Raw genomic sequence first — 22,119 nt, forward strand, 5'->3', positions numbered from 1 at the left:
CTGTATCTCACCTTGATGCTGTTTACTTCTCTTCTACACGTGGGTTTGAGTGGACCAGACTTCAGTCTTTTCTGTCAAGTTTTGTTTCAGGGACCCAGAATAGGACAAACTCAGGAGTTCTAGAAACCAGATTCTTTAGTTCTTTGCTGGAAGGTTCTCATGGTTATCATCTCAAAAATATCTGAAGTATTAAAGATTTGATGTCTAAGCAGGACCTGGAGAAACTAGTGCATGCTTTCATCTTTAGTCGACTTGATTACTGTAACAGTGTTTTTACAGGACTACCAAAAAAATCCATCAGGAAACTGCAGCTTATTAACCCAAAATTATGGAGAGCAGCGATGAGAAACTTCCAGTTGACTCTGTCGAATGCTTTTTCAGCATCCAACGAGAGTTTGCTCATTTCCTGCTTTTTTATAGTGGCAAAGTCTATAACATTAACCAGCTTGCAGACATTGTCGCTTGAGTGTCTACGATTAATAATGGTATTGTTCGGCATAAGCAGCAGAGCATCATAAAGTTCAGATGATGAGAGCGGCGAGTCTAAGTCTGTGATTTGATCTTCATTTAATCTGGGAAGGTTTACATTATTAAGAAATGAATTGATGCTTTGCTCTGATGGATTGATCTCTGAAGTGTATAAGTTCTTATAAAAATCTTTAAAAGTTTCATTAATTTTGATCGGGTCATGAGTGACATTTCCTGACTCATCAGTAATAGATGTTATTGTGGATTTTTCTTTATTAATTTTAAGCTGATTAGCTAAAAATTTGCCAGATTTATTAGAGTTTTCAAATCTTTCTAGTCTAAGTCTTTGTATTTGGAATTGTGTTTGTTTGTTAATTATGTCGTTTAACTGAAGCCTTAGTTTTTTTAAATCTCCCAGAATCTGTTCTTCTGCAGAAGCAGCATAAGCTGTCTCCATTATTTTTATTTTATTTTCCAATTCTATTAATTCTGCTTTCTCTTTGCGTTTTTTATAAGTTGAATAAGATATGATTTTCCCTCTCATCACTGCCTTTGCTGCTTCCCAGAGAACACATGGTGAGATGTCAGGAGTATTGTTAAATTCTAAGAAGGTTGCCCACTCTTTTTTAAAGAATTCAATAAACTCTTGATCTTTTAACAGAGAGTTATTAAACCTCCAGGTGGAACCCGAAGGTGTTGCTGCTTCCCTGACAATATTTACAGAAACTGGTGCATGATCACTGATAACAATTGGATGAATGCTGAAGCTTTTAACATCTTTAAAAGGAGATTTACTGATTAATAAATAATCTAAACGAGAGTGTGAGTGGTGAACTGGAGAGAAGAAGGTGAACCCTTTAGTGTTTGGGTGACATGAGCGCAAAACGTCGCAGAGACCCAGATCATTCATGTACTGCTTCAGAATACTTGAGGACCACCATATGCACTGGTGTCCTGCTGTGCTGAGTCTGTCAAGTATTTTCCAGAAAAGAACACTTCCTGTCTGCAGCCCCGCCCCTCACAGTTCCTCTGAAACCCGGGCTCTGTCCTGAGTTCAGATCATCACTCACAGGTATAACTAGCGGTACCGGACTCTTCTAAACACCCGCAGATCAAAGTGGGCCGGTACTGCCTGCAATCACCGCGTTTCCCGACCAGAAACCTGTGCATTGACTTTATGAATGGCGGCTGAAGGCGGGGGGAGCGAGGAGACCGGGCCAGAACGCGGCGATAGCACCGCGAGGCTCTTCTAAACATCCACAGGACAGAGAGGCTTGATCAGCCCACCAGCCGACTACAATCTGCAGGACTTTAGAAGGGTCCGGTACCACCTGCTTTCTGACTGATGATCAGAACTTGGGACAGAGCCCGGTGTCAGGGGCGGGGTTGAAAGGAAGTGTTCTTTTCTGGAAATATTTTTTATTTTTAAAGAGATAAGTTTTTTAAGAATGCTTATTTAGACTTTTTATAATAATTATCAGGAATGTCTGTTAAAGCAAGTCAATGTCAAGTTTACCGGATATTATTTATAATCTAAGTTTAAAATGGTTGATAAGAAAACTCTGATGAACGAGCATTCTAGCAGCATTTAAATGCATCACTTATGGATGAATCAGTGAGACGTGGAATAAGTCTCACTGTAGAATTGTGGGTAACTGAAGTTTTGTTTGTGTGTAAGAGCTGATCTGTGCTTAAAGATTTGTGTGTGTAATTAGTTTCAAGCTGTTGTCATTTTAATTTGTGCATGTGTACATTGTATTTAGTGTGTTTTTAATTTTGTAATGGTTTTTACTGCAGCACAAAACTTCTATGAGTTACAAATCAGGAATACGCACGCACAAATCGGAATGAGTCTATTTTCTCTCCATATTGATGGTCACAATAGGTTAAATAAAGCATCAGTTCAGAGAGAAAGTTCACCTCTTACCGCTTGTTCTTGTCCAGATAATGAAGGAAAAATGTGTTTTAAAGAAACCAGCGCAGTGATACTGAACGTTTGGGCTGTGTGACCGGAACTTCTTCTTTAGGTGTGGTTTATCACTTTTTAATCCTCACCCAGCATCCAATCAGAATCAAGTAATCACCCGGACCATAGTATAATATAAACTAATCAAAGCCCTCATGCTCTTTTCTGGGTACAGATGACCTGACCCTTACATTGATGTGTGATCCTCCCATGATAAAGGTGGACAGGATTTCATGTCTGCCACAGACACCAGTGAAGTGTCCATTAAGTGAATAAATCCTGATAAAATAGTTCAGCTGCTGTCTTGTGGGTCCAGATGACCCACATTTAATGTAAACATGTCTAGAATAGAACAAGGGTTAAGATGGAATCATTCTGGAACCAGAAGAACTCTGTACCAATCAAAATGAAACACAAACATTCTATCAAAGATCACATTAAAATCTAGTCATTCCAGAAGATCAGAGATTAAATCTTTATTTATAAAGCACTTTTCACAGAGGGAAACTCTCAAAGTTCTTCACCAAAGTTCAAATAAATGATCTCATCAACAGCTTTAAACACAGTGCTTTAACTCTCCCACATTTTATTTTGAAAAGAGGAAGTCAGTACACACTCCAGCAGTTTTCTGTGTCTCTGTGTTTACCGTAAACACAGCAATACTGGTGCATTTGAAATGTTGGAGCACCGTTCTTAGAATCACACTGGACCCTGATCAAGTGAGAGGTTTATCCAGACCCAAGTAGGGCTCTGCCAAAATATTGATATAGCGATATATCACGATAGTCCTGCGATCGATTCTAGATGGGTTCTCACCAAGTATTGATATTATATTTTCATTTAAAGATACTGAGTCTTTAGTGTCTGAGTCGCATGACGGAACTGTTGAGCAACTGGGTGCGCTGCATTGGACATTTAATGGCGATGCACACACTCCATTCAGGAGAAGCACCGGCGAGATACAGGCTCGGTAGCTCGTGTGTAAAGCATGCCTACCTGTCAGCATTTATCCTCCATCCGTAGAAGAGGCAGCCGGAAAGAAGTGACTTTGTCTGAGCGCTTGAATGTCAGCGATCACTCACTTTCTGTTTGATGTGGCAACTGGGCGCGTGCTTCGCAGTTGTTTGTGTACTTCAGATACCGTCGGAATTTTCGTTTGCATGCACTTCGATGTTTAACCTGCTGGTATAACGTGTAACTTTGGTAAATTTGTGGTGTGAAGTTTTTAAGTTAATGTAATTACTTTTTGCTATTGTTCATTTAAAGTGTTTCTTAAATAAAAAGAATGTAGGATTTACTGTATAAATTTAAACAAAGGCTGCACGGTGGCGCAGTGGTTAGCGCTCTTGCCTCACAGCGAGAAGGCCCTGGTTCAAATCCTGGCTGGGACCTTTCTGTGTGGAGTTTGCATGTTCTCCCCGTGCATGCGTGGGTTTTCACCGGGGACTCCGGCTTCCTCCCACCGTCCAAAAACATGCTTCATAGGTTAATTGGTGACTCTAAATTGCCCCTAGGTGTGAATGTGGGAGTGGATGGGTGTGTGATTGAGGCCCTGCGACAGACTGGCGACCTGTCCAGGGTGTACCCCGCCTTCGCCCATCAGCAGCCGGGTTAGGCTCCGGCACCCCCGCGACCCCGAACGGGAAGAAGCGGTCAGGAAGATGGATGGATGGATGAATTTAAATAAAAAAGTAATTCACTTAAATGAAGTAAATGAATTCACTGTAAAATAGGGAGGTTGGTAGTTAATTGAAGCACTTAAAATTATATAAATTGTTACTGATTAAAGTTGTTTATTTATATTCTGTAATATAATTTGAATTTGTAAATATTTATTGGCATTATTATGTGTGTTTTAGGGTTTTTACCTATTGGCTGCTGACTGATCAAATGTAAAATAGATAAAGATTGGAAAAATAATCTCAAGTGTTAGTCTGAGTAAATCAGCCTTCAATTTGTCAACAAATTAGGCAACAGTTGAGAGAGGCTGTAAAATGTTATATTCATCGTCCTTTGGTGTGACGTTCCTTTGGAGGTAGATAGCTGTCGCCACTTGAATTATTTAATTTTTGTTCCGTTGCTTTCAACGATTTGTTGTACAAAATAAGACCCAAGTTGTTTATTATGATTGTGTTTAAGCTAAAAAAATGAATAGGGATATATTTTCCCAAAATGTGTTCTTCTTTATAATTTTATTTATTAGGGAGGATTTTTACCAATTATTGCAGCATCGCGATATCATTGATATCGTGAGCCATGTATCGCGTATCGATCGTATCGCTAGGGACCCAGTGATTCCCAACCCTAGACCCAATGTCTGTCAACAATCCAACGTAAAAAAAAAACTTGACTGCAGTTGTTGTTGACGTCCTCCTCTGCTCTAACTGAAGCAGCTGTTCAGTTACATGACTGCTCTGTCTAGCCTGTTAGCTTGATAGCTGAATCTAGAACAGAGTGTTGCAGGAGGTCTCTGTGATCAACACAAACATCCTTAATGCAGTTGTTAGTCCAGGGGCCCGTTTCAAGAAGCAGGTTCAACAAATTTAGAGTTCGAACCTGAACTTAGAGTCACTGGACTCTAAATCCTCAAACTCAGGGTTTTCGGTTCCAGAACAGCTGAAAATGTTTGAATCAATCAACTTGAAGTTGTCAGAACCAGAATCAGGTGTGAGCGTCGCGACCATAAAAAGCCCCGATCAATGGAGCAAAGACAGCATGATTCACCATGGCAACGGGAGCAAACATCTGAGTTTAGTACTTCCGGCGGCGGAAATTGATAAGTTCCTGCAAGCATATTCAGACTATAGAGAACATTTTCTGCAAGAAAAGCAACACAGCTGCAGCGGTAGAACAGAGAGAAAATATCTGCAGTTATTTGAATCATTTCTAATAATGAATAAATAATGTCAGGAAGGTTATTTCCAAAAACAAAAACTTTTGGATGAATCTCTGGTGATATTTGATTTGGTTTTTAATGTTCTAATAATACTCTTGACTTTCAATCAAGTCAGGAAGTAATAAATAATAGTTATTTGTTCATTAATGAATCACTGATTCATATTTTCAGCGTTTTTTTTAAAATAACTTCTGGTCTGGAACCTCACAAATATCCAGAAACACAGAGATAGATGAAATGATGATTTGAAGAGGTTTTTCAAAAAGTGATCAAATAAAGAATAGTTATCAGAGCGACTGTAAAAAGAGGAAAGTAGAAAGAGAAAGCAAGAAATGTGTTGTCATACTTCCAAAGGAAGACAGACAAAATAGGAAAATCAGATCAAAGGAACTCAAAAGAAGATAAAGAAAGTCAAGAATGAGAAAAGAAACAGAAAATGAGAGAAAAGACAAAGAGAAGGACAGAATTTATAATTTTGAAAATATTTCTTTAGTTTTTAATTGACTACTGTTTTTGTTCCTTCGTTCAGGTATTTTATTTCGTTTTCCTTGTTTAGTGAAACCTGACACATTGAAGAAAAGACAGATAACTATAATTTGTTCCTACTAAGAAGTGAGGGATTCATAAATTAACTCTTTAAATAAAGGTAAAGCTTTTCCAAGTTAAAATAATGCAGATAAAAGCATTTCTTTAACATAGAAATGTGATTTCAGTTTTTAGATGCTGATCAAACATGTGGATTGTTGACATTCATGTTATCTTAAAGTGGACCAGTAAGGAAGTTATTAGACACCATGTTTTTGGTCCAAAAGCTAAACACCCCCCTCCCCCCAGGATAATATATTTTCATTTACAGCTCATCATTTCAACTGAAAATGTGATCTGTCAGTCTCTCATCAGGGCGGGTCCACCTGACTGAATTGACCAAGTTCCAGCTGCATCACTGCTCCTGAACACACTTTTCTGTCTGATTTCAGGTTGGAGGGCTGCAGTTTGTCAGAGATCAGCTGTGAATCTCTGAGTTCAGCTCTGAAGAAGAACCCATTTAATCTGACAGAACTGGACCTGAGCTACAACAACCTGCAGGATTCAGGAGTTGTTCATCTGTGTGGTTTTCTGGAGAGTCCAGACTGCAGACTGCAGACTCTGGGGTAAGACTCCATGTTTCTGTTGTGTTCACATCAATATGATGACAAAGTTGTGTTGACGGCTGACACTTGAGGCTGACACTTCCTCATCACCTCCTTCTTCTCTCTGCTTTGATCTGAATATGAACTCTAAATGGTCAGAAAATATCCTAATTTAGCAATGCCCATCAAACAGTCTTCAACTAATCAGCCACGCCCACATCGCTGTACCATGAGACGTGTCAGAAGGAGAACATAACCGGCTCTCCTTAAACAGATAAAAGTGAAAGAGGTGTAGAAGCAGCTGTCATCCATCCATCCATCCATCAGTTGTCTCCTTTCCATGTGGAGAAGCAGCATTTCTACTCTGATCTCCCTCCAGGTGGACAAGCTCCTCTCCTTTTTTGAAAGGAGTGTCCATTGTGGTGGAAAAATGTTGAATCTGATGGAAGAACAGACAAACTTTTGGATTAACACAAGTGTTTAATAACCAGTCAGAATAATAGTGTATGCGGTGCACGCGAGCGTGTAGGGAAGCTCATTCATAGAGGGTTCTGCCGAACTGACAAGATGCAAGAGTTTTTATAGGGCTGCTAAAACAATCTTCAAAACAATGCTACATGTCACATGTCATGCCCATATTTAGTCGACCATTAACTCAGAGGCCTCTGCTTCCTGCATTTGTCTAGGGGTCAACGTGTTATCTATGCAACCCAGTCTTCTACTAAAACATGGAGTACCTTTGTTTGTCCACAAAGAAAAACGTAGCAGTTTCACAAAAAACGGGTCTAAATTGTGGAATTGCTACGTCTTATTTTCTCATTCATTTTCCACGGCGCTGCTCCGGATGATGTGACTATTGAGTTTATGCCTGTCGCTAGCAAAAACATGGTGTGATATTCACTCTTTTTTGGTGGAAAATCACTCAGAATAAAATATTTTGTGGACTAATCTTTATTTTCCCAATATTTCTAGCGAGAAATGTACCTGTTACTATCATGATATACATTTATTTTGGACATACAGTTCGTGGTTAGTCTGTTTTGCTGGACTTCTCCCCAAAAAGGGCTCCAAAATCGTGAAATACCAACGTTTCGGGTGCACGGAATGATCCCGGAACCAGACGATCAGCAGGATGTGGTGACCCGACCCGCGTCGGACAAACCGCCCGGACCCTTTTTTAATTGAGCCCCTAATTACTTCTGTAAAGCTAGAACGTGATCACACAGTCTGATTACTTCCGGTCGAGGACGGTAAAAAGTTTCCTGAAACGAAGATTCTCAACCATAAAAATAATGTTCCTTTATTTTCTCCCTCATAAACAAACACAAATGTTGGTTATTCCATCCATCCATCCATCCATCTTCCTCCGCTTCATCCGAGACCGGGTCGCGGGGGCAGCAGTCTAAGCAAAGATGCCCAGACTTCCCTCTCCCCGGCCACTTCTGTTGGTTATTTTAAGTGACAATAACGAGTGATGCTTTCAGACTAAATGAAGAAAGAATATACAGTATGTCACAAAAGTGAGTACACCCCTCACATCTCAGCAAACATTTAGCTATATCTTTTCTTAGGACAACACTGCATAAATTACCGTTTGACACAAAGAACAGTAGTCAGTCTAAAGTTAGTATAGCAGTGTAAATTGATTGTACCCTCAAAATAAATAAAAATACAGCCAATAATAGCTAAACCCTTGGCAACAAAAGTGAGTACACCCCTAAGTGAAAGTGTACAAATTGAGCACAAATGATCATTTTCCTTACCCTTTGTCATGTGAACCATTAGTGTTACACTCTCTCGGGTGTCATCAGTTAGCAGGTGAGTTCAAATTTGGAAAAAAAGCTCTTCCACTCTCTTAATCTGGTCACTAAAAATTTAACATGCCACCTCATGGCATCAGTTCTCAGAAGTTTTACATAAAGATGGCCTGGCTGTAAGAAAATAGCCAACACTCTGACATTGTGCTGCAGCACAGTGGCCAAGATCATCCAGCGCTTTAAAAGAACAGGTTCTTCTCAGAACAGGCCTCGCTATGGTCGGCCAAAGAAGCTGAGTGCACGTTCTCAGCGTCACATTCAAAGACTGGCTTTGGAAAACAGACAGATGAGTGCGTCCAGCATTGCTGCAGAGATCGAAGGGATGGGAGGTCAGCCTGTCAGTGCTCAGACCGTACACCGCGCACTGCATACAATTGCTCTGCATGGTTGTCGTCCTAGAAGGAAGCCTCTTCTAAAGATGATGCACAAGAAAGCTTGGAAACAATCTGCTGCAGACAAACTAAGGACCAGGATAACTGGAACCATGTCCTGTGGTCTGATGAGACCAAGATCAACAGATTTGGTTTAGATGGTGTCAAGCATGTGAGGCAGCAACCAGGTAAGGAGTACAACGACAAGTGCATCTTGCCTACCGTCAAACATGGTGATGGGAGTGACATGATCTGGGGCTGCATGAGTGCTGCTGGCAAACATGAGGGGAAACATGAATTCTAACATATACTGTGACATTTTGAAGCAGAGCATGATCCCCTCCCTCTGGAAACTGGGCCTCAGAGCAGTGTTCCAGCATGATAATGACCCCAAACACACCTCCAAGATAACCACCAGGTTGCTAAAGTGGCTGAGGGTAAAGGTGATGGACGGGCCAAGCATGTCTCCAGACCTAAACCCCAAAAAACACCTCTGGGGCATCCTGAAGAGGAAGGTGGAGGAGCACGAGGTGTCAAATGTCCACCATCTCCGTGATGATGGAGGATTGGAATAGGATTCCACTGGCAACACGTGAAGGTCTGGTGAACTCCATGGCCAGGAGACTTCAAGCCATGCTGAAAAATGATGGTGGCCACACAAAATATTGACATTTCCCATTTTTACTTAGGGGTGAACTCACTTTTGTTGCCAAGGGTTTAGCTATTATTGCCTGTATTTTTATTTATTTTGAGGGGACAATAAATTTAGACTGACTACTGTTCATTGTGTGAAAGAGTCAATTATGCAGTGTTGTCCTAAGGAAAGATATAGCTAAATGTTTAGTTTATTTACTATATAATAGATGTGAGGGGTGTACTCACTTTTGTGACATACTGTATATATATATATATATATATATATATATATATATATATATATATATATATATATATTACTATTATGTCAATGATAATACAAATTGAATGACATAAACAAAATACAATTGATAAATAAATAAATGATTGATTCACTATATCAACAGGCTCCAAGTTTAATGACTCTTCAACGCTGTAGGGCTCAAGAGAGAATCTGACAATTTAAACTACGTTTAATTTCTTAATTATTTCTTTATTAAAATTTTATACAGGTTTGAGTTAGGGTTAGAGTTTTTTTCTTATTATTTCTTATTATTATCAACTTCCACCAGTTTGTCCTCTTCTCTGCCTTTGCCCTCTCTTTCGTCATCTTCTTTACCACCAGTCATTCTACACACCACCATCCTGTGCTGTCTGGAAACACTCTCACCAACCACTACTTTACAGTCACTGATCTCCTTCAGATTACACCGTCTACACAAGATGTAGTCTATCTGTGTGCTTCTACCTCCGCTCTTATAGGTCACTCTATGTTCTTGTCTCTTCTCAAAGAATGTATTCACTATCGCCATTTCCATCTTTTTTGCAAAATCCACAACCATCTGTCCTTCTACATTCCTCTCCTGGATACCAAATCTGCTCATCACCTCGGTTTCCTGCACCAACATGACCATTGAAATCTGCACCAATGACAACTCTCTCATTTCCAGGGATGCTCATCATCACTTCATCAAGATCCAACCAGAACTTCTCCTTCTCTTCCAGCTCACATCCTACCTGTGGGGCATACCCACTAACAACATTGAACATGACACCCTCCATTTCTATCTTCAGACTCATCACTCTATCTGACACTCTTTTTACCTCCACAACACTCCTAACAAACTCCTCCTTTAGGATAACTCCTACTCCATTTCTCTTCCCATCTCCACCATGATAGAACAACTTGAACCCTGCTCCTAAACTTCTAGCCTTGCTACCTTTCCACCTGGTCTCCTGGACACACAGTATGTCTACCTTTCTCCTCTGCATCATGTCCACTAACTCTCTACCCTTTCCTGTCATAATTCCAACATTCAAAGTCCCGACTCTCAGTCCAACACTAGTGACTCTTCTCCTCTTCTCTCTCTCTCCCTACGAACCTGCCTTCCTCCTCTCCTTCTTCCACCAACAGTAGTCCAATTTCCACCGGCACCCTGTCGGTGAACAGCACCGATGGGGGTCGTTGTTAACCCGGGCCTCGACCGATCCGGTATGGATTTCGTAGGTCTGATTCGCATATTTGATTTGGCAAGATTTTACGTCGGATTCCCTTCCTGACACAGCCCTCTGTATTTATCTGGGCTTGGGACCAGTACAATGAGACCCTGGCTTGGGCCCCCTCGAGGCTACATTAGTTGAAATGGATTGTTGAAGTGAAGTATTTTGTGGGATTTGATATTCTGAGTAAAAGGCCTAATTGGGTGGGCGTGGTCACAATGAGAAGTATATATATATATATGGAGTTACTTCTCTCTCACTATGGCAGTGAGTTACTGAGTGAACAGAGTGAACAGGCAGAAGGAGTGCCAGTCTGAAATTTAAGCACAAAGGTGGTGCTTAGACAAAACCTGTTAGATTGTTTTTGTTTGTTTGTCATTTTGCCCTCGTCCTTGCTTTATTTTCTTTTGTACATTATAAAAGCTTTATTAAAAGAAAATCTCTTCTGGCTTTCCTCCTGTTTTGATGATTCTCTTGTACTTCTTTCTTAAGAGAACCCCGCATTTGCATTTATTTGATTGAATCTTGATCACTGATCTGTACATGCTGTGACAAAGTTTGAGATAGTGTTCTGTCTAGCTACATAGTTATGTGATTTATTGATATACAAGGATTTTTAATGGTCTGAAGCTACATTAGTAAGGTCAATATATCTGATCACAAGTTATGAACCAGATGTTGATATTTCATGTAAAGAAAATGGTCCGGTCTAGCCAGGGTGAGATCATATAATTTCACTTCCTCCCACTCCCCTTCAAGCAGTCTATGATTTAATGTCTAGTTATCTTATGTCTGACGTATCTTTGTACGGATGTAAACCTCTGTTGATTGTACTTCATATGCATTCTTGTGTGATTGCTTGAAATAAACATTTTTAATTTAATTTGTATTATTTTCTTCTAGCCTTGCTACCTTTCCACCTGGTCTCCTGGACACACAGTATGTCTACCTTTCTCCTCTGCATCATGTCCACTAACTCTCTACCCTTTCCTGTCATTGTTCCAACATTCAAAGTCCCAACTCTCAGTCCAACATTAGTGACTTTCCTCTTCTCTCTCTTTCTACAAACCTGCCTTCCTCCTCTCCTTCTTCCACCAACAGTAGTCCAATTTCCACCGGCACCCTGTCGGTGAACAGCACCGATGGCGGTCGTTGTTAACTCGGGCCTCGACCGATCCGATATGGATTTCGTAGGTCTGATTCGCATATTTGATTTGGCAAGATTTTATGTCGGATACCCTTCCTGACACAACCCTCTGTATTTATCCGGGCTTGGGACCGGCACAATGAGACCCTGGCTTGGGCTCCCTCGTGGCTACATTTGTTAACAGATTAGTAAGCCTTATTAATGTGTACAGTTCTTGTAAGACATTTAATAGCATTATAGAAGTCTCACACTGACTTCTGTGTTAATAAGCTTAATAAGAACCCTTTATAAACTTTGTTAGCAGATTATCAAGCATTAATAATGTGTAAAATGCTAGTAAAATATTTAGTAGCATTATAGGTGTCTTGCAAATACCTGATAGTGCTAATGAGAATATTGACTACTCAGTAAGACCATTGTCTACAAAGACCATATTAGTAAACTGGTAGTAAGCTTTACAAATGTGTTAGTAAAGTTTGTTAACCATTTATTGCATGTTTTACAGCACCTTATCTAAAGCGTGATCAAAAATCATGTTAGTAAACTGGTTGTAACCTTGATAAATGAATTAATAAACTTTATTAACCATTTATTGAATGTTTTGCAGCACCTTATCTAAAGTGTGACCAAAAACGATATTTTTCACAGAAGTGCGCATTTTCCCACTACATCTGACGGGCCTTTCTGCAGGAGCTTTTTTTTTTGTTTGTCTTTACCAAACATATTCATCCAAGAATCCCACATAGACGTATCTACACCAGAATGTTCCTTCATCTTGTCACTGAGAGTTCTGAGGCCATCAACTGCCTGGGTGAGTTTTCCCATAGGAGTAGTGCTGTTTGGAGCAAACACCGCCATGCTCAGTGAGGAACACAGGGTATGAGTTACAGAGCGGACGGGGCAGGAGGCAAGCATACAGGAACTGATCTTAACACGTCGTTTTCAGCGGTGATGAGTCCGAGTGACGTTTGGGGTTGTTGGGGAAGGTCTCGTTGTCAGAGTCATTAGGGGAAGGGGAGTAGAGCTGATCAATGAGGGGACAGCAGGGGGTAAAGATGAGGGGGGGTGGAACTTCCAAGAATGGGGAACACGATGATGACGGAGAGGAAAACAAGGAGACAGGTGGTACCTCTCAGGGGCCATCCAAATTCTCTGAATGGATGTCAGGCACGGGGAATCACCATGGTGAGGCTGAAGGGTTGGAGCTTGGCACGCTACTGTTGCAGTGGGACGCCATTTCACCCCGCACTGTTTCTCCCCGGGGCAATGCAGCTGCAGCTGAACAGACCAGTCTGCTGTTCAGGAACTGCACTCAGGGCCGGGTACTGGTCCGGTGGTGGAACTCTCCTGGAGTGCGATACGTGGATTCACGTAGTCCTCTCAGCGACCTTCACTGCCGTCTGTGTGGTCAGGAGGATCTGTTAGAGCCCCATCCAGCACTGATGGTTCCACCTTTGCCTTCTGAAGCTTTTCACCAGAACAAAGTCACCAGGGCTGAGGGAGTGGAGCTGACCATCGGCTGGACACAGGAGGGTAGCAGCCACCGGGGACCAGATGTCTGAAAGAGTCTTAGTGAGATTTACACAAAAGGTCAGGGCATTACCTTCACACAGGGCGTCTCTGGGAGTGGAGCTCTTGGGGGTCCTGGTCCAGTGTTTGGAGGAGCTGCAAAACAGAATCTCAAATTGTCTTAACCCCACCCTGCCCTTTGTACGCATGCGCAAGTGCATTAATAAAGGAGGAAAAGTTTTAATAAAAGAGGAATAACTTTAGGCCAAGAGAGGCCAGTTTCTTCACAACACTTAGCTAGTTTGTTCTTCAGAGATCCTTGCTCAACTGCTGACTGATAAGGACATAAACAGTGAAACTAGCAACAGTTAAAATAGCATCCATCATTCCCCCATTTGACGCTTGGATCAGCCATGCGCCATTTTAGAAAGGGCTGAGGGCAGGTATGGTTAAACATCACAGCCAAACCGGCCACCAGGTGTATGCAGCTTCATCCTGCAAACAGAGGTGCACGTCCAGAGGGGAAGTCAGCAGGAGACTGCTGAGGAACTATGAAAGAGAGAACACACACACACACAAAAAGAGGAAAATAAAGAGGCCATAAATATTCTGATTGTGCTGTAGCTTTATGACAGCACCTGCGTTTCCTGTAGAGACGGGATCCAGAACTGTTAGGGTTAATCATTAATTCACACACAGCTACCTATGAGGGGAGCAAAAGGTAATTCAAAAGATCAGACTCAAGGATATGATGTAAAATAGGCTGCTGTCAGATTTCAGGAATCCACAGTGGCTCCACAGAGCGCTGAAACAGTTAACAACCCGGAATGCGTAACAAAAACAATTGTAAACGGTGACGGACTGTTTAGACTGTACGCAAAGTGATGAGACAGTAGAGGCGCGGTCTCTGCTGTTTCATCTGGTGTTACGCCCCATTTGGTCTAGGGGTCCAGGGCCTAACATAAATGTAAATTAAAGAAGAAATGTGTAACAAAACACAACAAATGTCTCCATAAAAAGTATAACAATATTTATTTACAAGAACAAAACAACCAAACAATAGCTAAGTGAAGACCTGTTGATCAAACCTGTGTTTAGTTTTCTTTGTGCAACACACATTTTGTTTTGCTAGTATTGGTTGATGCTGGCATTCGTCCTGTTTTATGGGTAGTATTTAATTCGTTTGGGGGTAGCATTTGTGGGAGTGGCTACCAATTGATATTTTGTGCGGCTTGCACTGCTGTATTTGTGTACCTAACTTTCTGTGTAAATACCCTCTTGGGATAGACTTCTTTGGGGGAAGAAGTTTTATTTTAAGTAGGGGGGTGTTACGGCTGTGGCCGTATTTGGTTTTGTCCTTTCTTTTTGGTTCTGTGGATTTTTTGTCAGAGTGGGACTTCTTTGTGTTTTTTGGATATTTGTGTCTTTTGTGTCAATTTCTTTCAGGTGTGGTGCTGGAGGGCGTGGCTCCCCATTGGTCCAAGCCGAAGGAGGGAGCCATCAAAACCACCATGTGGACCTCCAGACCATGAGAAGGGAGCTGGGCTGCAACCTGTCTCCACTGCAGCTCTGTGATCTTCTCCGCCTGTTTTGATTTGTGCGCACTTTGTAGTTTCTTTGGTATTTTGGTTTAGGTCCCACTCTGTTGTTTAGTTTAATGTTTGTTAATTTAGGTGAAGCTGTAGGGGTGAACTGCCATTTTCTTTAGCATGTTTTCTCCTGTTTCTGTTAGTCCAGGGAGGTTAGTGTTTGTCATTCTTTTACTGTTTCTTTTACAGGTAAGCTCCCTGGGTTGAGTTAGTTTGTGTTTTGTTTGTTATTTTGGCCTTGGTTCACCCTGAAGCCTTTTGCTTCACTTTTAGTTTTTGTTAGGGGTGTTTTGTATTGTAAATAAATGTGTTATTTTTTAATGGAGACATTTGTAACTTTGTTACACATTTCTCATTTAATTGACCTTTATGTTAGGCCCTGCACCCCTAGACAACATAAGGCGTAACACTAAGTGGGATTGAACGTTGCCAATAATTTGGTTGCCTCGATGCTCTAGCATAGACTGGTCGTGCTGCCACCTCCTGCAAGTTTCATCTCAGCGATCCAGAAGACTTCGGTGGATTCTTTCTGGACTGGTCACCACTGGCTGAGGTCTGCTGTCCTTTACCTTCCAGTCGATGAAAATGGTCAGGGACTGGTTGATATATGCTCACGTGTGGCGGCTTTTAGGCTGAGGACCGTTCAGCGCCTCCTCTACCATCCAGATCTGCCATGGACAGATACTGCCCGTCTGCTGCTGAGGAAATCCGGTAACCTGGGGTATGACAAACATCTGTTTCTGGTCCAACATGCACACCTGAATTTGACAGGAATTTTCCCGTTCTACCTGTCCGTCCTGCACGCTTGGAGACTCCTGGTTTGCAAGAGAGGCGCTGTTTTATCTCCTGGACTGTGGCTGTTTGAAGAACCGCTGTTTGGCAGTATCCTCCTCTCCTCCCAAACATTGTCTTCTGCAACCATGGGCTCTAAACTAAGGGAGCATGGCTCCTGAACACACCCACTGCTGAGCTGGCTGCGGCTGCAGGGGTTCATTCTACCAGAACGCTACAGAAGACAGTGGATGAGGTCTGCCAGTCTCTACCTGAGAATCTGCAAAGCTTTGTGAGGGACCCTACAGCTGTTTCCCAATGGATGGATGGATGGTATGGATTTTCCTTTCCGCCCTTGCAGGTCTCTCCATCCTGCGACATGAGGAGAGATGACGGAAATAAGCTGCTGTCCTGGACGTCCCCACAGCTTGGGAATTTGGAGACTCTGGGAAAGAAGGCCCTTTACCTTGTGTCCGTCAAGGTCTCTAACATACGCTCCCTTGCAGACGTCAGAGTGTCAGGGTGGACTGGATTTTTTGGCAACGGGTCTTCCCCGAGGGGTTGTTGGAGATCCCTGTACAAAGCTCCTGTTGAAAAACGGGCAGGTGACCTCCAGTGGAGGGTGGTACATGGGATCATAGCCACAAACAGATATCTGACACACGTCAATCCTGGCACAGGGGATGGGTGCCCGTTTTGTTCCGTCAGCGAGTCGGTGGTTCATTTGTTTGCTGAATGTCAGCATCTGAGATAAGGCCGGATCTAGGCATGGGCAAGGTGGGGCAATGCCCCCCCAAATTTCAGGACTGCCCCCCCAAACTTGACGCCATGCAAACAAGAAAAACAGAGCGCTCTCTGCTCTCTCTGGCTCCCATTCAAATTAGCTAACAGGTTGCTAGTGCTGATTGGTAGATCCAAAGGAGGGCGTGGCCTCTCGCTTCACTCGGGTCCTCCTCTCTCACTCCGTCACTCACGCGCACACAGACTCAGCGACAGAGACGTGGTTCTCAGCAGCTGAGCTGGGCAGAACTGTTTAGAAGTTTTTATCTGCTGTTTGTCGCTGAAATGACTCGTTTAACCGTCATTTTAACTCCTTCTTGTCCTCATCTGTTGCTCTCTTTGTTGTAGTTTGGAGGAAAAAGCGAGAGTTGACAATGTTCAGGTTTCAGGTTGCTAAAGCTAGCGCTGTTTGTAGCAGTGAAGCTAACAGTACCGGAGCATTAGCTGTGTTTGAGATGGCTCGCCTGGGTCGTCGGTGAGAGCAGGCGGCTGCAGGCGGAGAAAGGCCCCTGAGATGAAGGCGGACAATGGGACTGAATGAGAACCGGAGGTTGGGGTTGTCTTTGACATTCCGTTGAATTTCAATATGCCTCTCCTCCTTAGTATAAACTTTAATATTAAATGTTTTATAATATATTTTTTAACATTTGTCCGTGGACAACAGATAAAAAATAGCTGCTCGGTTAATTTAATGTCCATTGTCACAGAGAAATAAATAAAATCGAAATAAAAGTTAATTTTTAAAGGCAACAATAGCATATAAGTGATTATTTGAAATCTTGTTCGTTTTTACATCAGTTATTTACTATTATGTAGCCTATTACTAAAAAAACAAACTTATGTCTATAAAGAAAATACATTATGATTTTTAAAGAATTATCCTGATGTTGCTGAATAATATTTAGTGTACTGAGTAATTTATTGATTGATTGATTGTTTATTTAAGACAGGGACAGCATATATTGATAAAACATTTAAAAATGCACATATATAAGATTATAGCCTTTCAAGCCAATTTCTAATTTCCTTTAGTCCCTTTAAAAAAAAATTAAAAGTTGATGATCTGTACTAAAAGAACAAATTAAATCAATACAGAAAGGATACAAGACAACAGCAGAAACAGAAACAACAGATGGAGTTGTCAATTAAAAAAATAAAACAGCAAATTCATAAAATGTAGAAGCAACTATTAAGAAAAAAAGTGGAAAAAAGGAAACAATAGGTGAATAGATGATACAGAAAAACAAAAACATAACAAAAAGACAATAAAAAATAAAAAAAGAATAATTTTTAAGGATTTTGTAAATTAAAATTGAGTCATTGTATTTGACATAATTATCCCAGACATGTTATAAACTCTAAAAACAGGATTTTTATCCGAGGGGGACTTTTTAGGGGCTTGGGAGGATTTTACACTGCAACCACTTAGTATCACTAAACTTGCCCGCCCTGATATTCTGTTTGCACCCCCAACAGGGGCTGGCTAGATCCGGCCCTGATCTGAGAGGTCTTTTTTCTATTTTTCGGGTGTTGTTTGAGGGTTTGGGGGAACAGTTTGCTTTGTTTTGTTTCAATTAGGGCCCGAAATACCAGGCTAAGAAAAAGAGTGTGCACACACGCCTTAATTTCCTCTCGGCTGAAGCCAAGCTGGCAGTTTGGAGGTCCCAGAAAAACCGGATCCAGGGAACCGGGTCAGACGATGTTTTGCGTTACTTTAGGGGGCGTTTGGGGGCACGTTTGGGGTGGAGTTCAGTTTGTAGCAGTCAAGGCCCCCAAATGGAACAATTTGTGTTTCCAGACCCTGGAACAAGAATTCACTCCCTAAGTAACTGACTAATTAAAGTGTCGACTCCCCCTCCCCTACAAGAAACCATTTGTCTTAAAACCCTGGAAGATAACATTCACATCCCGGTACAGGTGTCATAAAACTCCTCTCTGGAGAGCAGGAGGGCTGCATCTGGAGCCATATCTGATGGTCGGGTGATGGTACTGCATATCACGGGAAGAAACATCCCGCTTTCTTCACAAAGCTCTCTTTGAAGCTAATCAACAAAATTTACAATCGTTGACATGTGACATTTTGCAGGTTCCCTGAAAGCGATGGGAAACTTCTCTGCCACATATATAAAAAAAAAAACTTTGAAGTGCACCAAATGTTTGTTAAACATGCATTCCTTGTTTCTTTGTTTCAAGTTAAATACACTCATATTTGTTGTTTTACCTAAAAGTGATGCATGTTTATGTGAAATAGGGTTAAGATAAAGAGTTTCTCTCTTTCTTCCTTTTCTTTTATTTTGGTTTCATATATGTTTTTTTTTTTTTATTATTATTAAATTCTTTTTATATATATCATCTTTTAAATGTGATATCAACTTACTAGTCACGTGTTAGAATGAGACATTCTTATAAAAAGGGTATAATGTTTCTTTTATTTTTCTTGTTAAGAAGTGTTTTTCTTTAAGACCTCATATCTGCACCAAAGACACAGGATCAGGTAATATGAGATCATTTAAATTAGGAAAGGTCGTAAATTTTACTCCAATCAATCTGATTGGTTACCTCTCAGCCAATCCCTGTGAAAAATCCTCTCTCAGGGCCAGAAGAAGTTGGTTAGAACAGATACACACAGAATGAGGAGAAGAACAGATGAAGAACAGATGAAGAGTAGATGAAGACAAGCTACAACTTACAAGCTACAGAGACAGACAACTTAGAACAAAGGAGAAAACTTTAAACATTTTAGAAGTTCCGAGAGGAGAAAACTTCTGCGTATGCTTAGAGTTTTTGTGCAACCTTTTTCTCCAATTAATTTCGTAAATAGAACCTTCAAGTCATTTTAACTTTCGTATAGAATCTAATTTTTCTTTTTCTCTAATTCTTAGCGACCAAATAATTAATACGTTTTTTTAGCCCGGCCAGCTTTGAAACTTTTAATATTGGTTGCTACCTTTTTCCTTTTTGTGGACAACTTATCCTCGACCACCTGAGACAAAGCTAACAGAACTTGAGCAGAATTGAACAGAATCTTCCTGTGGGTCAAGATTCATCTCCTGCACCTGGCTGGGATCTCGGACAGATCCACACCTCGGAGCTCTCCATCGAACGGGGATCTCCACCTGGGTTTGCTGGATCCAACGGTACCAGACCTTCAGACCGCGGTGAGGGGTTCTCCTGCTCCAAAAAGTTGCTGTTTGTGGTCAGAGTTAGTTGTCTGCTCATTTAGAATCTTAGATGCTAAATTCCTCCTTTTCACATTATAAACACCTCCTCTCTGCTCTCCTAAAACGTTTATTCCATCTTAGAATATACATTTACACACACACACACACACATCCTCAGCCTAATTTACATAATTTTACTTTGTTTTATTCTTTATTTTATCTTTCATTATTATTTTTGCTAATTACTGAAAGTTTGCTTCTATCTTTTACCTCTAAAAGTTATAATCAATTCTGTGCTTTTATACTCAATAATCCTGTTTGTTAATCCAATTTTATACAATAAATAATCATTGATGTACCGTCGTTGTTTTGTCTCTTAATTTTCAAAGTTCATTGAAGACGTCCCTTCAAAGAGTAAAGACATTTACTACTGAAGTGAGAGACTTATTAATTATTACTTATTGATTAGAAGTAGGGCTGCTCGGTAGCGCAGTGGTTAGCGCTCTTGCCTCACAGCGAGAAGGCCCCGGTTCGACTCCTGGCTGGGACCTTTCTGTGTGGAGTTTGCATGTTCTCCCCGTGCATGCGTGGGTTTTCACCGGGGACTCCGGCTTCCTCCCACCGTCCAAAAACATGCTTCATAGGTTAATGGGTGACTCTAAATTGCCCCTAGGTGTGAATGAGAGAGTGCATGTGTGTGTGATTGCGGCCCTGTGACAGACTGGCGACCTGTCCAAGGTGTACCCCGCCTTCGCCCTTCAGTAACCGGGATTGGCTCCGGCACCCCCGCGACCCCGAAAGGGAAGAAGCGGCCAAGAAGATGGATGGATGGATGGATTAGAAGTAGCAGATGATCATTAATGAGTAATGTTTTCCTTCATTACGAAGGTGGTGCCCCGAGGTTAATTTGATACAATTTTCAATTAATAAAATTAATAATTTCAATTAGATTTGGAGTTATTAATATTTCATATTCACCCTAAAATACTACAAGTTTTATAAACATATTAATTATGTTGCTGAGTTTAAAAATGTTTCATGTTCTGTTAGCGGAGACTCTTTGGTGTTGAATTTTTTAAGTTTTGAAATGTTTGTTTTTCCCTTGCTTATTTCGTTTTCATTCTCTGTTCATGTAAAATTTAATTTGTAAAATGCTGCTCGATATTAAAGGTGTTTTCCAACTCAGCTCTTTCTTACTTTCTTTCTTTCTTTCTAAACTTAACCTGTTCCCAACAACCTTATTTTTTCTTTTTTTTTTTTTACAACCTCAGTAATGATGGACAGAGAAGAGGAGCTAAGGTTTTGCTCTATCCTTACAGTTTCTGTTTTCTTTTCTATACTTGTTGCTTTCATAGCAGTCATCACTTTGCACATCTGTTGTATTTCTCGTTTCTCAGACTCATTTCCCACATTTTCAAATACATTTCCATTATGTCCAACATTGCACATCACTTGTCTGCACCTTCTTTCACTTGTACGTCACTTTTCTATTTTTTAAACCAAACCTTCTCCCAGCTTTTGAAGCTGATTTTTGATCAATTAATCTCCTGCAGGAAATTCAACCTTGTTACACCAATAAGACAGAAAATTCACATGCATGTGTAAAACTGCATGTGTGTGTGTGTCAGGATTCCCCCATCAGGCACCACATCTGACCACCAGAGGGAGCCCTCACCTGAGTACTGACCCTGCACTCCCTCTCCACTCTTAGCAGTCTCTCCCTCAGCCAGATCTCAGCTGTTCCCAATCCACCTCATCACCACCAGTATATAGTCTGCCTGCTGTCACCACCTCATTGCGAAGTCTTGTACTGCATGGCATACATTTCTGAGCGTTTCTCCTTGTTTCATTTCCTGGTTTTTGATCTTTGCCTGTCTCCTCGGTTACCTGCCTGCCTCCTACCTCGACCCACACCTGGACTCTGACCACGCTTATGTCTTGCCCTAGTCCAATAAACCATTTGCTTATGGATCCAAATATCCCTGCCTCTTCATCACAGTGTGTGGTGTGGGTGTGTGGGAGGTCAAAGTTTGTGGCTGTGTGTGTGTGTGCACATCATACATGACCTTAGGTTCTGCAGTGGTGGATCCCAGTGTCGACGTGTCGTGCAGAGCTCCACCTCTCCTTACCCCTCAGTCCGATGGTGAACGTTGTAGGGGCCGTGGAAATGTCCACTGCCACGCTCACCGTGGTTGGGACGCCTTCTAAAGTTTCGATGTCGTCTTCTGTGTCCGCTGTGTTTTTTTTCTCAGGGCAGTTAGTTCTTCACTCAGTGTTCAGGCTTTCTACAGTAGTAGCAGACATCTGACTGTTGGGGAGGAGCTGGAGCGGAGGCAGCCTCCAGCTGAGGGTGGTCTGCAGCACCACGCTGAAAAAGG

General features: G+C 41.4%; 1 protein-coding gene across 13 annotated transcripts in view; it reads right to left on the reverse strand.

Moving 5' to 3' along the window:
- LOC112153685 (protocadherin gamma-C5) overlaps window positions 1-22,119 on the reverse strand; it is a 529,198-nt gene that overhangs the window by 234,799 nt on the left and 272,280 nt on the right. The gene's annotated exons all lie outside the window — the stretch shown is intronic.

Source organism: Oryzias melastigma, linkage group LG10, assembly GCF_002922805.2.
Source record: "Oryzias melastigma strain HK-1 linkage group LG10, ASM292280v2, whole genome shotgun sequence".
Taxonomy (NCBI): domain Eukaryota; kingdom Metazoa; phylum Chordata; class Actinopteri; order Beloniformes; family Adrianichthyidae; genus Oryzias; species Oryzias melastigma.